This window comes from Ambystoma mexicanum, chromosome 3p, assembly GCF_040938575.1.
Source record: "Ambystoma mexicanum isolate Mex_15411 chromosome 3p, UKY_AmexF1_1, whole genome shotgun sequence".
Lineage (NCBI taxonomy): Eukaryota > Metazoa > Chordata > Amphibia > Caudata > Ambystomatidae > Ambystoma > Ambystoma mexicanum.
Genome location: NC_090925.1, coordinates 181,836,135 through 181,859,636, shown reverse-complemented (window position 1 = coordinate 181,859,636; position 23,502 = coordinate 181,836,135).

Below are 23,502 nucleotides of genomic sequence, written 5' to 3'. Positions count from 1 at the left end.
CTCGGTACACAACCAGGCCATGTTCTGCATTGACAGGGTTCACCTGTCCATTGAAGGTATGGACATTTCACCAGGAATATTTTCTGGACCCTGTCAGCCAGAGGCTGTACTTAATTCATAATCTCTTATTTTGGGGGGACCTGGGAGACGCCGGTCAGCATCCCCTCAGGGTGGCGGCGGGGATCAGCCTCGAGCGGGCCCCTAATTGGGATTAGGGCCCCCCGCTCACCTGTTCCCTCTGTCCCCAAAATATAGTATTGTTATCCTTATGAGATGTTATGGCTGGTTTTTCTTTTGCACCATGGCTGGTACTAAAATAAAGCTTGTGGCCAAAGTTTTTTCCACCTCACATCATGGTCGTCAGTCTCCTCATTCCTGCAACTGTCATTCTGTATTGCCTGTCTTGTCACACTTGTCATCCATCCGTGTCACCCGCATGCCACTCCCCAGCACAAAAACACTTCCAGGCTTATACACCCGGGCCCACCCGGATGGGAGGCCCGGGGCCGTAAGCTGGGAGGTGGGGGGTTTGTGCTAAGTCCGGTGGGGCAGTGCCTTTTGGCGCTGCCCCACTTAGCATGCACATGGTGGGGTCGGGCTGCTGGGTCCCTTTACAATGGGAACCCAGACAGCGCGTCTCCAAGACAGGAGGGTGAGGTGAGAGGGGCAGGTGACAACCGGCAGTCGCTGCCCCCTGTCACCTTGCCCTCCATACTTCAAAGGCCCCCCTTCCCATCCTGCGGTTGCTGAGCGGGGGCCTTTTGAAGTTCAAAGAAGGGGCCGCCTTGCCCCCAGGCCGAATTTTGCCTTTATCTGGCGGGGGCAAGGTGGCCCCTTCTCATGCTTCCTCCCCGTCAGCCACGAACAGCAGCAGGACGGCTGCAGGTCTAAAAAACCATCCCTCCCACCCTACAAATAACCGTAAGGAAAAGCTATAGCGAGGGCAAGGTAGAACATGGAACACAATCATAGCATTAGGGGAGGCTAAAACGCCTCACTTCAAAAAATAATCATAAAAATTCAACTCCAAGAAGGGCCTTCTTAAAATACCGGGGGGTCTTTTTGTCTATTAGTTAATATTCCAGGAAAATACAGTTATAGAAGACCCAGGCGCTCAGAATCCACCAGAGAACATCAATACAGATGGGAGCCCTAGGGGTATAACAAAAGTGAAAAGGAGAGAGGAACTTGAGCAGAAACATGCACTAGTAAGCCTCAAGTATCCACCTCCATGCATGCAGAAGGGGGGGTCTCACCACAAGTGGATCAGGAGCAGGGTAAGTTCCTAGTAAGGCTCCGGAACCCACCCCCTCACAATTTTGTTTATGCAAGATAAGCGCACTGGGGTACGCAAGTGGATCGTGGGCGGGGGAAGTTCCCAGCTAAGCCCTTAGAACCCACCCCAGCAGCGAATTAGTACAACACAAGCACTGAAGGGGTCTCACAACACAAGTGGATCGGGAGCAAGGAACATTCTAGTAAGGCTCTCCTTTTGAACCCATTCCAGCTGTAAAAACAGGCAGCATTAAGCGCTGAGGGGGTCTCACAACGCAAGTGGATCAGGAGCAGGGTAAAAACCTAGTAAGGCTCTTTGAACCCACCCCGGATGTAAAAACAAGCAGCTTCAAGCGCTGAGGGGGTTTCATAATGCAAGTGGATCGGGAGCTGGGTAAAAACCCAGTAAGGCTCTTTGAACCCACCCCTGCTGTAAAAACAAGCAGCGCTAAGCGCTGAAGGGGTCTCACAAGGCAAGTGGATCGGGAGCAGGGTAAAAACCTAGTAAGGCTCTTTGAACCCACCCCGGCTGTAAAAACAAGCAGCTTCAAGTGCTGAGGGGGTTTCATAATGCAAGTGGATCGGGAGCTGGGTAAAAACCCAGTAAGGCTCTTTGAACCCACCCCTGCTGTAAAAACAAGCAGCGCTGAGGGGGTCTCACAAGGCAAGTGGATCGGGAGCAGGGTAAAAACCTAGTAAGGCTCTTTGAACCCACCCCGGCGGTAAAAACAAGCAGCACTAAGTGCTGAGGGGGTCTCACAATGCAAGTGGATTGGGAGCAGGGACAAAACCCAGTAAGGCTCTTTGAACCCACCCCGGCTGTAAAACAAGCAGCCTAATGCGCAGAAGGGGTCTCGTAGCACAAGTGGATCTGGAGCGGGGAAGACCCTAGTAAGGCTCCTAGAACCCACCGCCGAGGAAACAACTAGCCCGCGAACGGAGCGTGGGGGCTTCAAAAACTCAAGTGGATCATGTGTGGAGAAAGTGCCAAATTCATCTCCAAAGAGTGGACCAAGAGGCTAAAACGCCTCCATCCGTGGAAAAGTACAAAACACATGACCAAAAAATCAAAATGGCTCCAAGAACACATCCCGCGGAGGATCAAGTGAAAGGCTTCACAACGCGGGGGTTTTGTTCTATCAAGAAATACGGACCAAGAGCGATAACTTCAGCGAAAATCACCCTGTGAGCAAGAGAGGGCGCAAGTGCTAAACCTGGTCAGGTTGGACATCAGTAAAAGGCACACAAGCGCACACCTCCCCACCTCACTTGGAAAGGACAAGAGAAAGCAGGATGAACCTGCTCCAAAGACAAGCAATTATGAACATGTCACAGCTCACATGCTGTGGCCAAACAATTGTCACAAGCTTTCATATGAATGGCGGCGGGGATCAGCCTCGAGCGGGCCCCTAATTGGGATTAGGGCCCCCCGCTCACCTGTTCCCTCTGTCCCCAAAATATAGTATTGTTATCCTTATGTGATGTTATGGCTGGTTTTTCTTTTGCACCATGGCTGGTACTAAAATAAAGCTTGTGGCCAAAGTTTTTTCCACCTCACATCATGGTCGTCAGTCTCCTCATTCCTGCAACTGTCATTCTGTATTGCCTGTCTTGTCACACTTGTCATCCATCCGTGTCACCCGCATGCCACTCCCCAGCACAAAAACACTTCCAGGCTTACTGAAAAGATAACCGCAATAGCAAGAAGGCATTTGTCACGTCACCCAAATGCTAGTCTAGCACTTGGGTGAGAGCTCCGCCCACCACTACGAGCCTCAATGCAGCCGCAGGGGCCAAACCGCCACACTGCCATCCCACGGGAAAGGTGAAAGAAATTCAGACCATCTCTTAAGCGGGAGCATGACATCACTTTCGACCGCCTGTAATTTCACTTCATGTGCCTATAAATACACAAAATATGCCTCTAAAGTCATGCTTGCTGACACCAAAAAAACATGTAATGTGCTTGTAGAAAGATGCATTTTCCTAGTTCTAAATGGATGCAGTGGGTCATGTGAATGCACACGTGTGCCGTCAAAACATATATGAAATGCCCCAGCAAATATAGCAGTTATGAACCCATACTATGGGGACCAGTGCGGGCAAGATGTCTGACAATGTACGCATGTGCCTCAAAATGCATGCAATCACAGTTGTACAATGTAAATACACTATGCACGATTTGAAAGACAATAATCCACATGGTCACATGATGTGACCATGAGGATTATGGTTTTGCAAATCGTGTCTGCATGGCACCTACAAAAATGAAGATTGTACATTTACAGCAGTAAGCATCAAGTTAAAACACCAGAGCAAAGCACTAAACAAAAAACTATGGCGGTGAAGCTGCTGCTGCAGGAACCCGCCTCCTATGCCTCAGCTTTTGCGGGTTGAAGCATAGGACTGGAGGCAGATGCATGGCCTGCCAGGTGGCTTTGGCAATGGGATTATTTCCCCCCTACTCGAGGGGAAAATGGTGCAAGCAGCAGGCAGAGGAGTCAACCTACATGTGCAGCTTAACGCCCAATCCCGAATGGTTACCACAGATTTACCACGCAGACACACCTGTATTAAAAAAAAACACACAATACTCACTTTATGAACCATTTAAAAGATTATTGCTCTCACCAGAATGAAGGCTTACAATATTTATGTTAAGTATACTGCCTGTAGACATTGTATAAACATTTATGAGATTGAACAACCAGCTAATAATAAAAATACTGTTCTGGCGTCTATGCCTCTATACCCAACCTCCTTGTTCTTTGCATCCTGCCTTAATCTTCGACTCTCTCCGTCTCCCTGAAGCTCCTTCAGGGAGAGGGAGAGCGTCGAAGACTGGGCCATGCTGCAGTAAAATGGAAGCCGTGGCTCTTGTCTCTCTGAAACTCCTTCATAGAGAGGACGGAGAGCGTTGATTCAAAGACTGGGCACTGGGGCCATGCTGCAAATTGGAAGCCATGGCTCTCCGTCTCCACAGGGAGAGAGAGAGCCATGGCTTCCATTTTACTGCAGTATTGCCCAGTCTTCAACGCTCTCTGTCTCCATGAAGGAGCTTCAGGGAGTCCCTGAAGCTCCAGGCCTTTATGGAGACGGAGAGAGCGAAGACTGGGCCACGCTGCAGTAAAATGGAAGCCGCGGGCGGCTCTCCGTCTCCCTGAAGCTCCTTTCTAGAGAGGACGGATAGCGTTGATTCGAAGACTGAGCACTGGGGCCATGCTGCAAAATGGAAGCCGTGGCTCTCCGTCTCCACAGGGAGACGGAGAGCCACGGCTTCCGTTTTACTGCAGCATGGCCTAGTCTTCGACGCTCTCAGTCTCCATGAAGGAGCTCCTTCATGGAGACTGAGAGTGTCGAAGACTGGGCCATGCAGCAGTAAAATGGAAGCCTGTACCACGGCTGGATTGTCCAGCCGTGGTACAGGCCTGGATTTTAATGGTCCCTTGTTCAGGCTGCTACACTAGCAAGAAATAACAGTAGCAGGCTATACAGTAAGTACTAACCGGTCGGGTGACTTGGCTCTGGTCGGGTTCACAAAAGGCAAGGCTGCACCATCCGTGACTGCACGCGGCTGGCTGGATCAGCACTCACCTACTCCGTTCGTTCTCCAATCCCTCACATACTTCGTTCGTTCTCCAATCTCTGCCTCGAACTAAGTGAGAAGATGGTGCCAGCGCCACGTGCCTCCACCTGACCTGAGCCCACCCACACTGACTCTGTTGCATAGTAACAACATTTCATTGGCTATTTGTCAGTCAATGCAGTTTGTTATGAGTCACTCTCTCATTTTAACAAATTTAATTGGCTGACAAACAGAGAATGAAATATTGTTATTATGGTGCAGATTCTCACCCCCTTAACACTGTGCTGTTTCTGCATGAATGAATACTGGCGGGGCCACAGCTCTAGCGCCCCACCAGCATTCCTACATAAACGGATTACGCTAACTGCGCAGAGCTACAAGCTCTGTTCAGACAAAACTATATGAAAACTGCGCAAAATGGGACACGCCCCTCTGCTAGGAGCCACAATGCAGGAGGATGGTACTTGCCTTGCTCTAGTAATACATGGGGAATCAAAACACCATATTAAATAGTAGCAGCCATATTGGAATCGAGGTCTAGTTCGCTCTGAAGCCAGGGCCGCAGGCCTGGGTCCCACGCATAGAGATAGTGTATGCAGGCGGGAATAGGTTGTAGCTTGGGCACTGGTGTGGAAGGCCAGAACTGCAGAGATTCATAGACCTTTCATTGTCTCATGTTACCAGTATTTCGTATCCCCGGAGGAATGCACCCTGCAAGGCCACGAGCGTAGAGAGAGCACTGAGAAGAGCCATCTCACGAGAAGGAGGGCACGAGCCTCCGACCGTCCCTGTCCCAGTTCTAAGTAATTGCAACCAAAAGCCCCTGTCCTAAGAACCCGGGCCTTTCAAGACACCAGCTTGTCCAGGACCACCAACCCTAAAACTGTTAGACCCCCAATTGATCATAAAAGAGAGATCAGTTGCCTTCACCATAGGTTGCGTGATTTGTGATTTGTGCTGCGAGGTGCCAGTAGAGATAAAACAACATAGCTCAAACGAGGATGGGTAACTTTGGTTGGGCGCCAACATGTCTGGAATCGAGCTATAATTTGTTAGATGCGAGTGTGTCAAAGTATCCTCTTAGCCCATATCTGCAGTACCAGGTGCGCATTGGGTTTAGAGATAGAGCCTGTATTGTTTTTTCTTCACATGATTGCCAATCAGTGGTAGCCCCACACGTGATGACGCGAAAGGAGCATCCCACATGGAAGAAGATGGGCATAAGGGCCGGGGACCAATGACCTGGCATCCCTTATGGAGCAGGTAGCCTATGTATAGGGTCTCAACCAACCAGACCCGCAGATTTTCACATTATGTAATTTACGTCACTGATGACACAGTATGCCTTCATAAAGTAGTGTTCCTACTGACTTTGCCAGAACGTTACGTGGCAGCAGAGTTCTTTGCTGGTATACTTTGATTTTTGTGGAAATAAAACTTTGTTTTTCTTGAAAGAGGTGTGCTGGGTATTTTTCTCTAGGGGGTTGTATTTTTTCTGGTGTGCGCGTTAAGGGGTGTGTCTACATTTTTTGGTGATCCCAGCAAACCCCTGCAAAGGCTGGGGCTTCCTGGCCATATCTCTGCAGGGGCCACATCCATCTACAGTGACCAGTCACAACTGCGCAACCCGCAGTGGTGTACATGAGCCATTTTCACAGAATTCCTGTCTGCTCAGTGAAGCGGGAAGCGGTTCCTAGGAGAGTGCAGGCCGTTGGTGGACCCTGTGACGGAGGAGCTCGGATGAACACGTAAATGTAAGTACACCTCTTGCGAGCAACAAAAAAAGGGGTAAGAGTGAGCAGGGAAGTCAAGTGATATGTTATTTATAACGCGCTTAATACCCAGAGGTTTCTAAGCGCGGACCCGGGGATTGAACCTGTGTTGCTCATTGTCGTCTTGCTTCCAAGGCGAGTACGTTGTCCCTGTGCTATCCTCCGAAACAAGTGTGTGTGTGAGGGTGATGGGAGAGTATGAAAAGGCCACGTGTTGGGTTTTGTATTTTTATATTATTATTTTTAAGGAGATTAAAGGGAGGAAAAAAGGAGTGTGGAATCTTCTCCGAGTAAGGGGGGATGGTGGCGCCATTTGTTATTGTGATAAGGAGGATACAAGGGTAGGCGCTCCGCATAATCCGAAGGTTCGGCTTCCTGTGCCCAATATATCCCGTGCAGGGGAAAGAAGAAAAATAGTGGTTGTTGTTTTAGCTTATTATTTTAGTTTGTTATTTTGGCGTATTGAATTGTTATTGCGAACTCGGTGGAGGCCAAGGGAGGGGCAGTGAAAATAGGGTGGGAGTGAGTGAAGAAGGGGTGGGTGGCATGACAGAGGACGATCAGGAGTTTGGAATGGAGGACTGGTAGAAACAGTTCCAATAATTGACATACGACTAAATGTTTTTGTTGAATATACCGTTGTTAATATAGGGGAAATGACTCAGCTGGAGTATATATATGTAGAGCCTTGCCATTGTACGAGGATAAAAAAGAGAAGTACCACAAGCAGTGGGTAGTAGAGGGGGCTTTATCCACATACTTCCTGCCCTGCCACAGGATACACCAATCCAACATATGTGCCCCTGCCAGCCACCCCTCCAACCCCATATCAACCAACCCCAAATAACATTACACAACGGGAGGTTAAAACACAGAAGGAGTTAGAGGAGGCATTGAAAGCAACACACGCAGAGTTGACCCGGTTGAGGGCAGTAAAAAAGACGAGTGGAGGGCTGGTGATTTTCTTTTTAGATTGGACAGCACCGCCATTAAGGATGTGCGTGCAGAAAAGCATGGGAGTAAAGATCAAGGGGCGGAAAGTGCAGGTTATGGGACAGTGAGGTCGGACAGGGAGGTGCATGAAGGGGACAGGAAGCAGATTGGGAAAGTGTAGAAGTGTTTGAGGACGAGGGAGGTGAGGCGCAAGAGGTTTCAGAAATCACACCGAGAGTAGAACGTTTGTGGGGCGAGCGATTGAGGAGTAGGTTTGGGTGGTTAGCAGTGGCAAGGAAAAAGGGGAGTGGCGAGCAGAGAATTGGGCGAGGAATAGGCAAGCAAATGATGTTCATACACAAGGGACTTGGTAGGGCAAATGATGTGCCATGGGCGCAAATGGATAAAAATAATTTGATCAACTCACTCCCGGCCCTTACTGCTGGGAAGTGGATATACACATTCGAGAAACAGACAGCAGGGGTTCCTTTGGCAGTCGAAGACAAGAAAAGCCTACTTGTTGCAATTGTTGGGGAGCAGGCTGGGGACATGTGGGTCAAGGCAGGATACCGTGGAATAAAACTAGATGATGATGCACACAACGGAGCACCTTTTAATAATATCAGGACACAAGTGTGGGACGCACTGCGATGGGCGTACCCCGACACCCCTGATTTACACTCCATAATGCAGTATACAATTGGGGATGATGGAGATGTCACTCAATACATTTTAAAAGTGCAGGAGATGTGGCAGAGTAGAGACAGGTGACCAGTGGGACCAATCATTTCCTCTTTTTGATTTTATTATTAAAAGGGGATTGCCCAAGGAAGTTTAGAAGGAGCTTGACAAGATAGTGGGCATAGAGGCAAAGGGCTGGGCCGGGATTCAGATTATAAAACACCATTGCAAAAGGATTAAAGAACAAGAAATTAAAACGGTCAGAAGGTGCAGACGGAGGAAGCGAAACTAGTACAGAAAAACTTTGTTAAAACAGCAGTGGAAGGGGCAGTGACAGCAATCACTGAGACAAATTCAGTGGAGCAGGCTGCAACTCGCGGAGAGGCAAGGATAGCACGTTTCGGCCAGTTGGAGGACAGGGGCAGTGGAGTAGCAGATCCATGCCTCAGTATTCTGAGTGTCACCAACGAGATCAGCAGTGGGGAAGAGGAGGGTTACAAGGGAACAGAGGGGCCTAAAGGGGGTTCAGTAGGATGGGACCTAGATGTTGTATATGACTGTCTCAGTGTTGAAGCTGTGGGAAATGGGGACATTTTGCAAGAGAATGCAGAACCAGGCAGGGGGCGTTGTATAACGCATACAGTCAACTTGGTCCAACATTACCGCACCCGCCCAGTATCACCTCCATACCTTATGAAATACATCAGGCCTACACCCAGCTGCCTCCAAACCTCCCACACATGAAGGCCAAGCACCACCTAGTATGAAGCCGCAAGTGACCCAGCAGAACACCTTATATGAGAAAATTGAGCAGTAGCACTTTACCGATGGGTCCGTTTCGTGGGAGGAAACCCCTTCACATTTCCGGTTACTAACACATATCCTGATTAGGCAGCCCACAGAGTGCTCTTGCGTGCCCGGTCCTGTCCATGACTACTGTGAGAAACCTGAAGGTGTCTCCCTAGCTAGTCCCCAGGGATCTGTCCTTCAGGTGTTCAGGACACGGCCATGGCTATTGGATCCAGTTCCTGGGGGTGGACTAGTAAGGGAGGATCACCTGGGTGGTGGGTCCTCAAGGAGTGGGAGTAGGACTCTGACAGTGAGACGTGGTATTCCCCTTCCTTTAATACCTTTTGCCCATCCTCTCATGTAGGACATTCCAAACCCCTCCCCCCTTTTCCAACACGAACACATTTGCACAACATAAAGGACAACGGACTAACCCCAAAGCCGTTTACCTGACATGTTCCAATACAAGGGACAGGCAGAGTCAGGCAATTTATATGTAAGAAAGAAAAAGAGGATCCAAAGGTAGGAGCCCTCCCGTCCTCTTTTTCTTTCTTACATATATGTTGTGGTGATTCTGTGCCAGGGTCACTTTTCCTCCCCCGCACCTGAAAATAATATTAAATAAATATATATATATAGTCTAGAAAATTAATTTTCCTACAAAATACAAGGGAGTGCGCCTATAAACCCCCTTCCTTTCAGAGTCAGGCAATTTATCAGAATCACACACCTGATGGCCCTTTCCCTCCCCCACATGGATAAAAGGTGGAGCCAGAGAGCACAGTACGAGCAAGGCGAGAACAGCAGACAGTACGGTGAGATGGCGAAGCAGACACGGCAGTTCAAGCGAAGGAGAAAGGCAGCAGGAATCAAGAGGGTGGCGAGGAGAGAAGTGACCTTGCCCTTTTCATCCCAGGCCCGCAGAACCTTCGAGGAGGAAAACCTAAGATTGCGAAAGAAGTTTCTTGTTGCAGATATCAACAGTACACGGGGCAAGCCTATGCCGATAAGCGGGAGCGAGGGAAGCTCCCGCGCCTGCGGTACCAACCTTGACTCTAGAAAAGCCGAAAGCCAAGCCATCACAGCCGGTCGGTCAAGGGGAGAATCGATAAGAACCGGGCTTTGTTGAATGAGAACCGCAAAGTGGCAAGTTTGAGCCAGGTTTAATGAACTGCGTAAAGAACAGTCAAAAGTGTTAAGGGGAAACTAGCTGCAGAGGTAAAACCGGCACCACGTGGGTGCTAATTCAAGAGACTCTGCTTGATCCCCATCTGAGCGAAACTACGGGTATAAGAAGGCTGTAGGAGAGTCGCCAAAAGAGGTCAAAGTGGTTGTTAGGAAAGATTTCCATTTATGTGTAGTTTTCCCTCCAGTTGTGAAACCCCCCCCCCAACTTTTTGCTGTTGTCTGACCATCCTTGCCTGACTTTTTTCCAGTGGAGCCAAGCCTTCTGCTGTACTCCTAGGCTTTTGCTAATTTTGTTCTGGGGAATTTGACATGCCCTTAAGACAGTCAGTACTGAGAGACTTTGTTTCCCTTAGTCTTTCACTTTGTTGCTATTTTTTAGCAACATTTTATTAGTGCACAAAGTACCTTACAGTACAGTGCGCTATGGGTCCCCTTTTAATTTCATAAGGCCCTAGTCACCCACAAAGGATTTTTAGGTGAATGTACAAATGTGCCTTGGACAGAGCTGCTGGTAGCTGTTACTTTTCAAATATTTTTTACACTTTTCTATGGTCCATACTGCGTTTACTGCGTTTGGCCCAGGACAGTGGCCAGTGCCTAAAATGGCCATGCCACAAGGTCCTTTGTTCTGTCCATTGTCCATCTTTTCCCTTTGCCTTCCCCAGGTCGGCAGACCCATGAAATTCCTTATTTGGTCATGCAGACCCCCGTGCAAACCAAAGCTATCGCGGGCTTCTGCATGCCTGGTGTGTGTGCGCCCAGGATGTGGGCTGGATTGCCGAGTTCCAATACACATCCTGGGTGCCAGGATGTCTGGTGTGCTGTGATTGACTGGGACCACACTGGTCTGTGATTGATCCACTTCTGGGATGGCTGTATGTGAGCAGATCTCTCATTGGATCCTCTTTGTGTTGGCGCGAAGGAGATTCTGGATAAGAGAAGGCATCTTACACCCATTCCAGGTCTATCTCCTGAGTTCATACCAAACTTAGGAAAGAAGCCAAGTATCCTGAAACCAAGAAGCAGCGCCGAGGAACCGCTGGCGAACCGCTGGAAGGTTTGGCACCCTGATCCCGCTGTTGACCCGTTGGACCCCCTGTTTCTGATCGAACCTAGAAGATCTTCAAAGATCTTCATCGACCCATTGGAGTAGTGGGACTATTATTTGCACCAGCTGCAAGCAAGCTGTTATGAAGTTGTTAATCTGGAAAATGTGCCATGAAATAGTTAAGATGTAAAACAGCATGGGGTGCCTACTGCGCCAAGGTTCTGATGAGGTCATAGACCATGTATAGGCTTGTGCAGCTGTCAGTGTTCTAAGTTTGTCAGTTGGATTTGCCCTTTGATTAGCAGGGGAGACTCTGTGTTGTTGGGGGTCTTCTTATCACTAAACTTAAAAAATATTAAATGCTAAAGCCTTACCTGTATCCGTGTATGTGGCATCGCAACACAAGCCTTTTTTATTTTTTATAATTTAATATAACACACAAGCTTACAGACATTGCATCATAGTGTACATCATATGTTATGTTATGTTATGTTACTTAGCGCCTTATATATCATTGGTATGACCTCAAAGCACTGGGAGGTTGAACGCCCTTGGGAACCGTAGTTCAAGTCAGTATAGAGAGATAGTGTTGTATGGGCATGGGTGCATATCTCAGTACAAATCTTGTCTGTTTGTTCTCTTGCTCCCCCCAACTGCCACCACCTTGTGTCTCGGGAAGATAGCTCAGGGGCAACGTGCTTGCCTTGGAAGCAAGACGACATGGAGCAACACAGGTTCGATCCCCGGGTCCGTACTTAGAAACCTCTGGGTATTAACTGTGTTATAAATAACATATAATATCACATCATATCACCCCCGCCCGGCCTACCTGACAGCACATAATTAACCTCTTTTCTGTTTGTTCTCCACCACCCACTCTAACAACTGCACGCTCCTGTACAGGACCTGGTTCCAATACTCCAACATCCAGTGCGGAATTGGCCAAATCCGTAATCAACTGTCTCCAAGCTTCCATTCCTCCCTCTTCCTGGTCCGAGTTCCTGCCTATTTATTCTTGCCACACCACAGTTTCCGCATTTGCCCATTTTAGTAGGTCCCTCCACCATACTTCCACCAGAGGCCTTGTCTGTGCTTTCCATCCCATCGCTATTCTGCGTTTCGCCAATATATATGCTAGATCTCTCAGTTTACTCACATGCTTAGCTCTCTTAGGTCTCGAAAAACTACCCAGTAGGCAGGCCAGGGAGGTTTCAATGTCGAGGGTGATATCCGCTTTTGCTAATGCTCTAGCCACCTCCCCCCAGAATCTGCCTATCTCTATGCAGGCCCAGAACATACGGACCAGATCTGCATCTACCTCCTCACACTTGGGGCATGATGGTATTGCTGCATGGCTACATTTTGCTATTCTATTCGGGGTTAAAAATGCTCTGTGGGTTATATATAGTTGAATCTGTTGGAGGCTTGCATTTCTGGACACTTTTTTGTGGTACACCTTCTTTTCCACACCGCGTCTGACATTGTTTCTCCTAGGTCTGCCTCCCATTGCTGTCTCATCTCGTTTAAAAAGAACTGGGTCCTTGTCGTTTGTACGTTTGGTAGCCATTTAACTACAAATTGCAACTGGCTAGCAACGAAATACACTTCAAAATGGGGTTCCATACCCCCCCCCTAGTTCATACGCATTCTGGAGCTTACAAAGTGCCACCCTGCACCACGAGTTATGCCACAGGAAGTTCCTGCATACACTATGCATTTTATTGAAGAACGTCCTTGGTATCGCAAACGGAAAATTTGTGGAAAAGTGAAGGAGTCTCGGGAGCACTAGCATCTTTAGCAGCGCTGCCCATCCCATCTTGGATAATGGCAGTCTAGCCCAGAGAGAAATGGAATTTTCAATTCCGTTCATTGTTCTCACTGTATTCTGTGCGTGTTCTGTCTGAGGATCATGATAAATGTCCACCCCCAAGTAACAGAGCGTGTCTAATTCCCATTTAATCGGCAGCACCGCCAGCGTACGCACCAGCTTTCCAATGTATCCTCCCAATGGAAACAGACTCGACTTTTGTGAATTCATTGTTATGCCTGATTGTAAGAACACACTAGAGTGGTGGTGCTTTTAAACAGTGACTTTTATTTCAGATAAAAAAACTCAGAAGTTTTAGGAGAACAATAAATCAAAGTTCAGGATATATATCCCACGTGGATTTTATGGTGAAGTATCTTCTTCCTCTGGTATGGCCTGAAGCGGTGTTTAGTCCTCGTAGACCCAGCGAAGATCAGGTGCTCTCCCTTCTCTGACGTCTCTATTCTGAAACAGAGGAGAAGAACACACTAGTCCCTTGTTGATGTTGGACTTATACAGGGGCTGTGTCCCTCTAACCCAATCAGGAGTCAGATCACTGGAAAGTGCATAAAAGCCCCTGCAGGCCCCGCCCCCTTCTTTCCAACCTGAAGGCTGCCATAATGGAGGAAGCATGCTGAGAGTGTTTGGGGAATCAGGTAAGTGTATTGCATGTTTTATAACATTATTTAGGGTTGTTGCTGTCATGTTTTCTGGGCCCCCTTCCCTGAAGTCCAGCCCTCCCACCTTTCCCCAGAGGTCCGTGACTGGACCCCAGCCGGCGCTCTCAGGCATGGCTCCCTGTCCTTCCCACGGCGTTCCCGTGTTTTCTTCTTTTGAACCCCCCGCGGCTGCGTTGGCGGCTGTCAGGGAACTCCGGACCCCTCCTGTAGAGTTCCCCGGCGTTCCCAAGCTTTTTCCATTTGAGCCAGCCGCGGCTGCGTTAGCGGCTGTTAGGTAACTACTGACACCTCCTGCTGAGGTCCCAACACCAGACACGCGGTCTGCGTTTTCCACACTGTCGGTAGCCGATTCACGGCCGCCGCACCTGTTGCTTTCTGCGGACTGCTCCACCGTTGCGGGTCCGCTGGTCAGCCGTGGCTCCGACCCCAAGTGGCCCCAGCCAACGTCCTCAGGTCCGCTGGTCGGCCGTGGCTCCGACCCCAGGCAGCCCCAGCCAACGTCCACCTTAACCTCCGCCTCCTCCCCTTTGGTCTCCTGATAACAGCGTCCCCTTGTGAGGCCAGCAGGGGAAGGCTCACACTCATAAAGCAGCATGTTGCTCCATCACATCTAGAATATATTGCAAATTTGTCTCGGGGTGTTACAAGTAAAGAAGCATATAGTCTGCCTTCCTCACAGTGTATCTTTCCCTGCCTCCCGTATTCATCCCACAAGTAAACAGCCAGCAGCTCCAATGCCAGAATAAAGAGCATCAGAGACCACAGGCACCCCTGTCTTGTACCCTTACTTAACTGCCATTGTTCTGAAATGATTGTGCCCGTTTTGACTCTGGCTACTGGTTCGTTATGTAACAGTCGTACCCATTTAATATATGTCGGTCCCATACCAAACTTTTCCAACACCGTCAGCAGCCATGGCCACCTGGCAGAGTCGAACGCCATGACTGCATCTAGCGATGCCACCACACATTGTCGTGCATCGTCTAGAGTGCAATCTATCACGTGGTGCAATCTGCGCAGATTAATGGTAATATTCCTATGGAGGACATGTCCTGTCTGGTCCAAATGTATAAGCTTAGCTATGATTGGTTTGAGCCTGAGTGCCATTACCGCTGTGAGTAGTATCCCATCTTGATTCAACAGCGACAGGGGTCTATACATTCCACAGTCTGTATCTGGCTTATATCATTTCAGGGGGGACTATCAATGACTCCCTTAAGGACCCTGGCAATCTGCCCGTTTCCAGTGATTCAATAAGCATTTCTAGCAATGGGTTTAGTATATCTGTCTTACATTCCTTATAAAATTCACTTGGAAGCCTATCGGCCCCTGGGACTTTGCTTGTCGGCAATTCTTTGATCACATACTCTAATTTCTCTATGGTAATGGGGACCTCCAGTCTGTCTCGTTCTTCCTCAGTTAGCTTGGGCAAACTAATCTCGGACAGTGCTTCCTGTATCTCTGCCAGGTCACATTCTGAGGTTTCTTCATACAAACGCTTGTAATATTCGAAGAAGCATTTGTTTACCCCTTCTTGTGTTTCATGCAACCCACCATCCATTCCTGTAACTGCTCTGACTGGTTCCCGCTTTTATAGAGCCAGGCTAACAACCGCCCCGGCTTGTCCCCTTTTGTGTGTAGTCTCTCAACGTACTTCATATAGTTTAAATTGCTTAACCTACCCCAATACTTTCAACAGCCTTGTTGTAGGTGGGTCTCCTACTGTGCTTCTTCTAGGGACCTGTCTCCTGATTGCGCTATAGCTTCTAACTTGCCCTCCATCACCTTTAACTCCTGTAAAATAACATCTTGAATTCCTTTTGACTTTGATATGGCCCCGCCTCTCACCACCACTTTAAAAGCCTCCTACAGTGTACCTTCAGATTTCACACTGCCCTTGTTATGCTTGAAATATTCCTTCACCTCCTCCCATAGATGTTCCCGGAACCTTGTATCTCAGTGCTTCCACCCTGAGTCTCCATATTGGGATCCTCGCTCAGCGGGGTGGGGGATTACTTGCCACGTACCCACCAGAGGGGCATGGTCTGCGAGGACCCTAGCTTTGTAGTCAGCTCGTACGAACTCTCCTAGCAATTCACCTCACGCAAACACGTAATCTAACCTCGTGTAGCAATTTTTGGGGACATTATAATGAGAATATACCCGTTCCTGCTGATGCCTTGTTCTCCACACATCTTCCAACTTGAATGTGTTCAGCAATGTGTTCTTTCGCTGCAGGGGCTGGATGAACAAATTTATCATCCGATCTGTCTATTCCCGGATCTAGCTTGCTATTAAAATCGCCTCCCCAAATTAGCGCCCCATCCCTATATGGGCCTATCTTGTTATTCAAGGAATGGAAATATGCAGCTGTGTCGTGATTGGGAGCGTATGTATTAATGATGCATATTTCTCTGTTTTCCACCCTCGCCGGCAGTATACTCATCCTACCATCTGTGTCTCGGTAGGTCTGGAGGACTTTGAACGTAACTGTCGGTGCCACCCATATCAGCACTCCCCTGGCATATGCCGAGTATGTAGAATCCAAGGTCACCCCTCCCCATTTCCGTGCCAAGGTGTCCTGTCTGTCTTTAGTCAGGTGCGTTTCTTGCAGTAGGGCTATAGCAATACATTATTTAGCGTCTTAAATATGCATTCACTCTGTTCCTTTTAATGTAACTTTTCAAACCCCCAACATTCCAGGTTGCTATTCTGAGGTCACCCATCTTCTTTAAGCTTTACCACCTTCATCCACTAGTTATCTTCTCCACACACCTCTTGCTGTGCATGTCTGTAGGCCAACTTCCCTCTAACTACCTCAACTGCCCCTCCCTCTCCCCAACTGTTCCCAACATTTTCCCAGCTTCGAAACCGAAGCTCAGGCATCCCTGCATCTCTCTCCAATCATGGCCTACCTGCCGGTATTTGGAGTGCCGCAGGAGGATACTACTAGTATCCCACCTAATCTAACATAATGGGGGTGATAGTGTGATCCTGGTGCCGCCTTGAGGTAAGCGGCACCGGTGCTTCCTGCATTTAGCTAGCTGTGCACTAATATTCCATTTACTAACTTGAGTGTCAATGTCTGACCATTACACAATGGCTCTTGAACACGTCTAGTGTACACTATTCAAGCAATGTAGGTTCACTTTTCCCTTCTGCTGCGCGCCTTGCAAAAACGAATGTGTGATTCCTAGGGCTAAGCACCACCAGTGTTTCCTGCTTTAAACTAACTGTAAATTTAGCATTCGACTGATCAACTTGACTGTCAATGTCAGCTATATGATATGATATGATAGGTTATTTATAATGCGCTTAATACCCAGAGGTTTCTAAGTGCGGACCCGGGGATCGAACCTGTGTTGCTCTGTGTCGTCTTGCTTCCAAGGCGAGCACGTTGCCGCTGAGCTATTCACCCGGGACAATAATTATGTATTGCCTTAATTCGGCTCATGTATGCATTCATTAAGCAACGCAAATTCACTTATCACTGTCACTTCTCGTCTGGCCGTCATCCCCCGTCGGCATGTTCATAGTGTCCATCCATTTGTTCACATCATCTGGAGTCTCGAAGAAAAAAGCACAATCTTTATGTAGGACCTTCATTGTTGCTGGATACAATAACATGTATTTAGGATTTGCTGCACGTAACCTCCTCTTGGCTGCTACATAGGTCATCCTTTGTTCTGTACCAGGAATGTATAATCAGGGTATGCCGTGATGGTCGCTGATGCTCAGCTAATTGTTCCTCCTTTCCGAAAGTGTTCCAGAATCCTTTCTCTGTCCCTGTAATTCAGTATCTTGGTAATTATCGGGCGAGGTGGGGCTCCTGGCGGTAGCTTCCTCATCAGGGCTCTGTGCGCCCTCTCAACTGTGAACCCCTGGGTGAGGGACTCGGCTCCTATCTCTTGCAACAGCATATTCTCAATAAAGTCCGTAGGTGTCACGACTCTCTCCCTTCGCTCCCGTTCCCACCACTTGGGGGCATGATTTGGGGTATATTCCCTACTGGACCTTTCCTCCGAACCTTATGCTACGGTGCTGTGATGAATTGGGAGCGCTAAATCCCTATTTTCCAAGCTACTTCCCATCCGGATCCATTCCAGGTTTTTGGCAGCAGGCATGCTTCTTTAACCAAATGACTATGCTTCCCAGAATGCCTGGCCCACTGCTCCACCTCCACCCTTGCAGGACAAGGTTGGGTGGTGGATAGGCAACAGCTGTGGCTGCAGGTGCAGCAATCAGCACACCTGAGGCGTGTGCTCGTTAAGCAGCTTTAAAAGCCTCAGTCTTACTTCAGTCCAGCGCTGGTCATCGTTTGCAGTGTTCCTGTTGTGACTAGTCCCTTGTTCCTTGCCTTTGTACCTAGTTCCTAGTTCCTGTTTTCTTGTTCCTCCGCCCTGAATCTCGGATTCATGCGCTAATTGATTTCTGCTCCCTTTATTCCCTTTTTGTCTTCCTCTGTTTGCAGGCAGCATTTCTCAGTGCTTTCCCCTTTTAGATGTAGCCCAGTTTGTCTGTGTTCTATATTTCTTTGACTCTGTCCTTTGCTGCTGTAAACCCGTATGCCTTAGCCTTCCTCTTAGATTAGCTTCCTGTCTTTTCCTTGGAGGGGTAGGGAGAAGTTTGCATTGGTCATTTCGTTTTTTCCTGCTCCTGATCCTTACTTCTATTGGGATCCATTCCATGTTTTCCATAGCACTTCTGCATTTATTTCCCATTTGATTATTAGGTGTGGTGTGCGGTTGTAGCTAGCTCCTGTGTGAATGCTTATGTTTTCCTCACTAATTTGTAATCACTATTCCAACTTAGGTATTTAGTTTTCCTCCCATTGCTGTTCTAGCCTTTCTGGGTCCCAGTTTCATCAACAGGATTCGTGGGCTAGCTGACATTCAAGAGGTTTATCTCGTCCTCGTGAGTACAGTTCTTTAGTTCCCTTATTTAATACCATCAAGAGTGTTAGTTCACAGATCCTGTCATTGCTTGCCCTCCACGTGGGTTTAGCGCTGTCAGTACCTGTAACAGCAATTGGGGGTAAGGCGCTTGCCGACTTTCCTCGCGGTCAGGTGCTTACCCCACATCCCTTTTCATATATTGGTTTTGTTGTCACACTCTATTTGCACTCCTGGGTTCTAGCATACATGAGTCGTTGTTCCTGTGTGCACGTAGTTTAATTCGAAGCTATTCACTGTGTGATTTAGTGCACATTTCCCTTGCCATATTCGCTGCCTTTGTACTCGCCTGACTAATCCTGACAGTAGGGTTTGGACCTTCCTCGCCGTCCGGAAGCCCCACAATCCGTACATTGTTCCTTCGTACTCGACCCTCCGCTTCTTTGGCCCTGCTTTCCAGATTCCTCACCTGCTGCTGCAATACAGAGACTTCCCAGGAGTTTTCATTGCAACTGCCTGCCTTAGCTTTCACCTCCTTCTCTAGCACTCCTGTGTGTTCTGCCAATGCTCTGACCTCCTGTCTCAAGAGGTTCACATCTACACTGATTGCCTCAATTTTGAATACCAGTGCCGACTTTAGTTCCACAATAGCCGCTAATATCTGTTGGTCACTTCGCTTGGGCGACTACTCTTCCCGCGCTTCTTGTGCCATTGAACTCGCACCTTCCATCGTTTGTGCAGGCTTGGCAAACGCATCTATAGAGGATTGTTTCCCTTTGCCCATGTTTGGCTTAGATGCGATATTTGCGCCCACTTGCGCCATGGCACTTGCTTTTACTAAAACATGTGTGCTACAGTTCCTTGCTCGTAATCCTCCTGCTCCCTTCCGGAGTCTACTGTGCCTCTGAACAATAAATCCTCCAAACACTGCAATGTCCCACTTGAAATTTTGCTCCCTGGGCTTTTTGAATGCTGCTGGCCCCGGCTCTGAGCCAGGAACTCTCTGTATGTGGAGGCGGTCCGTGCTGACGTGATTTTCAAGGATTGTACAGTGTCATGCTCTAGTACTTAGAGGCTGTAGTCCTGGTGAAATCTATTGCTGCTTTATAGCTCTCCCAAACATATTGGGCCTCATTACAACCTTGGTGCTAAGTGCACCAACTTTACCACCATGGTGTAAACTCCGTTTACACCATGGTGGATGGCGGATTTACCGCCCCATTCCAAGGTGAGTGGGGCGGTAAATCCCCATTTCCCATTTTCCCTTCCCCATTCCCATTCTTGCCCCATAGGGCATAATGGGAGTGGGGAAGGCGCTAATTACGCCGCCGTAAATTACGGCAGCGTAATTAGCACCATGGCAGGTTAGCACCATGGATTTTAACGCCTGCTAAAAGCAGGCGTTAAAATCAGAATCGGGCGTTAAGGGTTAAAGGTGGCGTTAACCCTTAACGCCTGAGTTGTAATGAGGCCCATTGTATCTCACCCGGGTGCTGCTAGTCTTCTGCGGGATGTATACGAATTGTTCGAACTACAATTGTTCGAATTACAATTGACCTTTGCACAATTGACCGAATTGTGAAGGTCAATTGTTACATATATGCGGGGGGAAACCCCCTGCAACCCCCATTATATATATAAATATATATATATATATATATATATATATATATATATATATATATATATATATATATGTGCGGTCAATTGTGCAAAGGTCAATTCGGACCCTCGACTTTCGGTCAATTCGGTAATTCAAACAATTGTGTTGGAACAATTTGGGTAATACCCTTCTGCGGGTACTGAAAGCACACTGGACCATTACTGTATTCGTTCTGTGGCGCTGTGTCCAGGGAAGAATGTTGTCGCAGCGTGGTGCACACACGCAGGCTGCAACATGTCGTACTGCTCCCTTCTCAGTGGTCTAGGTCTCCGGCATCCTCCCTGTGCCAGCCTATTCCATCTGGGATTGTCTGCTCCCCCTTTAATCGCGTCTACATTCAGTCCTTTCTCTGCCCTGCCTTCTCTTTTGCAGGCTGTGTGAGGCCGGTGTGGAGGGCTAGTGCCATTTGGTTGCTATGGCCCCTGGGCTTTCCATATTCTCTGACTGGGCCATGAGGGGTGCCCAAGATTGTTTCTGCAGTTATTACTGGTCCCAGCTCCTCATTACCTCTGCATGGGACTGACGCTGCCCCCCTGCAAAGGTGTCCTTGTTCTGTGTGTGTATTCTTGGCCAGGCATCTCACAACGTGCACTGATTCACAGTGCTTCTCTCCTCCGTGAGTCTGTGACTCACCCGATGCAATCTCCCTCAGTGTTACGTTCAGTGTTTGTCTCTGAAGTGTGCTTGCATCCGTTCCACTACACTTGATAAATCTGTTGTTTGTTCCAGGGAATTCGGCATGTGCTTAGCGTTGATGGCCTTAGTTCCTTCAGCCCTGCATCGTAATGTGCACTTTGCCTTTCTCTGTGGCCGTGACGTGTCTTGTCTGCATTCCCCTCTCAATCACAGCCTCCTTGACTGCCTGCTGTTACAATGTCTAGCTGTACTGGATGTAGTGGCGTTCTGGCAGCTGTGCTTTTGCTACAAATATAGCTTCTGAGCCCTGCGCTCCGTGGCAAACGTTTTCTTGAGGCTTTCACTTTCGCCTCTTGATATTGTGCTGCAGCGCAGGATCACACCACTCTGGCTATTCGTATATGTCCATCACTTCGTGCACCCGTCTCATGGTCTGCAACCCCCACTCGATCTGCCATTCAGCAGGGTTCCGGTCCTCCATCTTCCACGACATTGCCCTGTCGCTTCTGCTGCTTACTTCTGCTTGTCCGCCTGGACAAGCAGAAGTAAGCAAAAATGTTATTTTAAATGTTATGCGGTCCGGCCGCCATCTTGTTTTCCTTTTCTGTCGGATTCTTCACTCCTTCTCTGGTCTGCTTCTCTCACACAGCCAATCACTGCAAAATTGTGCACTGATTGTTCCTTGTCACTTTGCATACGTGCATCTATAGTTTTTATGCAGGCTCTTCTTGTGGACACAGCTTTTGTACAGATCATTAAGGATCCGCAGGAGCACCTGGAATCGCGTCCTATTTCATGGCTCTTAAGCCACGCCCCCCAAACTGTAAGCAAGCCTTCTCTGAAGTGTTCCTGGACCACCCAGTGAACTGACCAGCTTGCACGGGACCTTTGCTCTGGAACCGCCACTGTCTCGAGTTGTCACTTGAGCATTTGGAGACTGTAAGCTCTGGGTATAAGGCACTCTCGCGCTGAGTTTTGTACACCTAGCATTCCTAGGTCTGGAATTAGGAGAGTATGCTTGAACCCGAGCATACACGCTCACCATGTGCCACCCAGCTGTGGTGACGAACTTCATGGGTGCCTTGCTGCTGTGCCCCACTTGTGCCCTCAGACTTGCTGCATCAGAATTGGCCTGATCCCTTCACCAGGAGTGGAGAAATCGCCACTGTACAGCTACGGAATAATTCCTGGAATGCAGCCCCTAAAAGCCGCGCAACTGCAGGATTTGATACCTGCGACCGAAGTGGACTCGACTGCCAAAGTTTGGTCCGGAGTGCGCCAGGGGTCGGTGAACACTTGCAACCCTTACCGGTGGCCCCTGGAGCATCCATCCATATTTACGCACGAGTGGCCCCTGAGGACCCCTCTCCTTCCCACAGATAGCCTGAGATATCGAATTATTCCCAACCGCTGGAACCTGTTCTGCTCTCTTGGGGAGACCCTCCATGAATAGAACAAACTTATTCTGCATCACCTCACCCACCGTAGTGAGCTGCTACAGACCCTACAAGAGACCCCGTTTTTGCCCATCTGTAATACCGCGTGTGCCAGCATTGCAAGGATATTTGAGCAATAGGCTCCCCTCTTCTTAGGAACTGGACTGCCTTTCAGTTAGGATTGTGATTACTGCAGAACTGCCTGAAGACCCTTTGCACCACCTGCTTCCTTCCCTTTTCTAGGTTGTGGACCCATTTTATGCATTAACCCTTCAGGCCACTTGGTCTTGTATATATGTATTTTAGTAGGATTGTGTTGGTTTAAAAGTGTTACGGTTAATAACTATTGCGTTGAAACTCAAAGGCCTTGAATAAATGTATTTTTATTTGTAATATATATATATAAACCTGACTGGGAGTGATTTGAAAGTGTCCTTTACTCTGTGTGCTCATTGAGGGCAGTCACCGTTACCCCTCCTGAGACCTAGTCTTGATCGCCGACAATGCTTGGTCTGGCTTGTCGAGAAGGTTACCCTGTTCCAAGAAACTAGGCTGGCCTTCTGAACCTGTGCCCAACAGGTCAGAGTTCAGAAAACCATCTTAACAGTGGTCATACAGGAGGTCTAGTAAAATCCCTGTACAATCGAAAGACTTTGATCTACATCAGTGTGAAAGCAAGGGAAGTGAATCCCGAGATTGCAAGTTGACAAGGGTGAACCCGGTGGAGGGATGCTGATGAAAAGTGGGCAAGTCTAAAGTCCCAAGAAACAGTGTGTTGACAAGAGTGAACCCGGCGGTGGGATGTCTATTGGAACTGTTTAAAAAGACATTAATATTTGTGAAAGAGGGATCAACGCCCAGAAGAGGGGGATCCAGGGGTGAAAAAAATCACCCAAGTACTGACAGTCAAGCGGGGTCCGAGCCCGACCGAGAGAGAGAGATCCAGAGGTGAAGCTATCATCCAAAGCTTCATTGAGAAAAAAACTGTCATATAATTTGGGAACTGAGATATGTAAGAAGGGTCAGCGCCCAGAAGAGAGAGGGTGACCCGGGGTGAAACCATCCCCCTACGTGAAACTATAGTAAGCAATTGAGAAGGGTCAGTGCCCAGAAAAG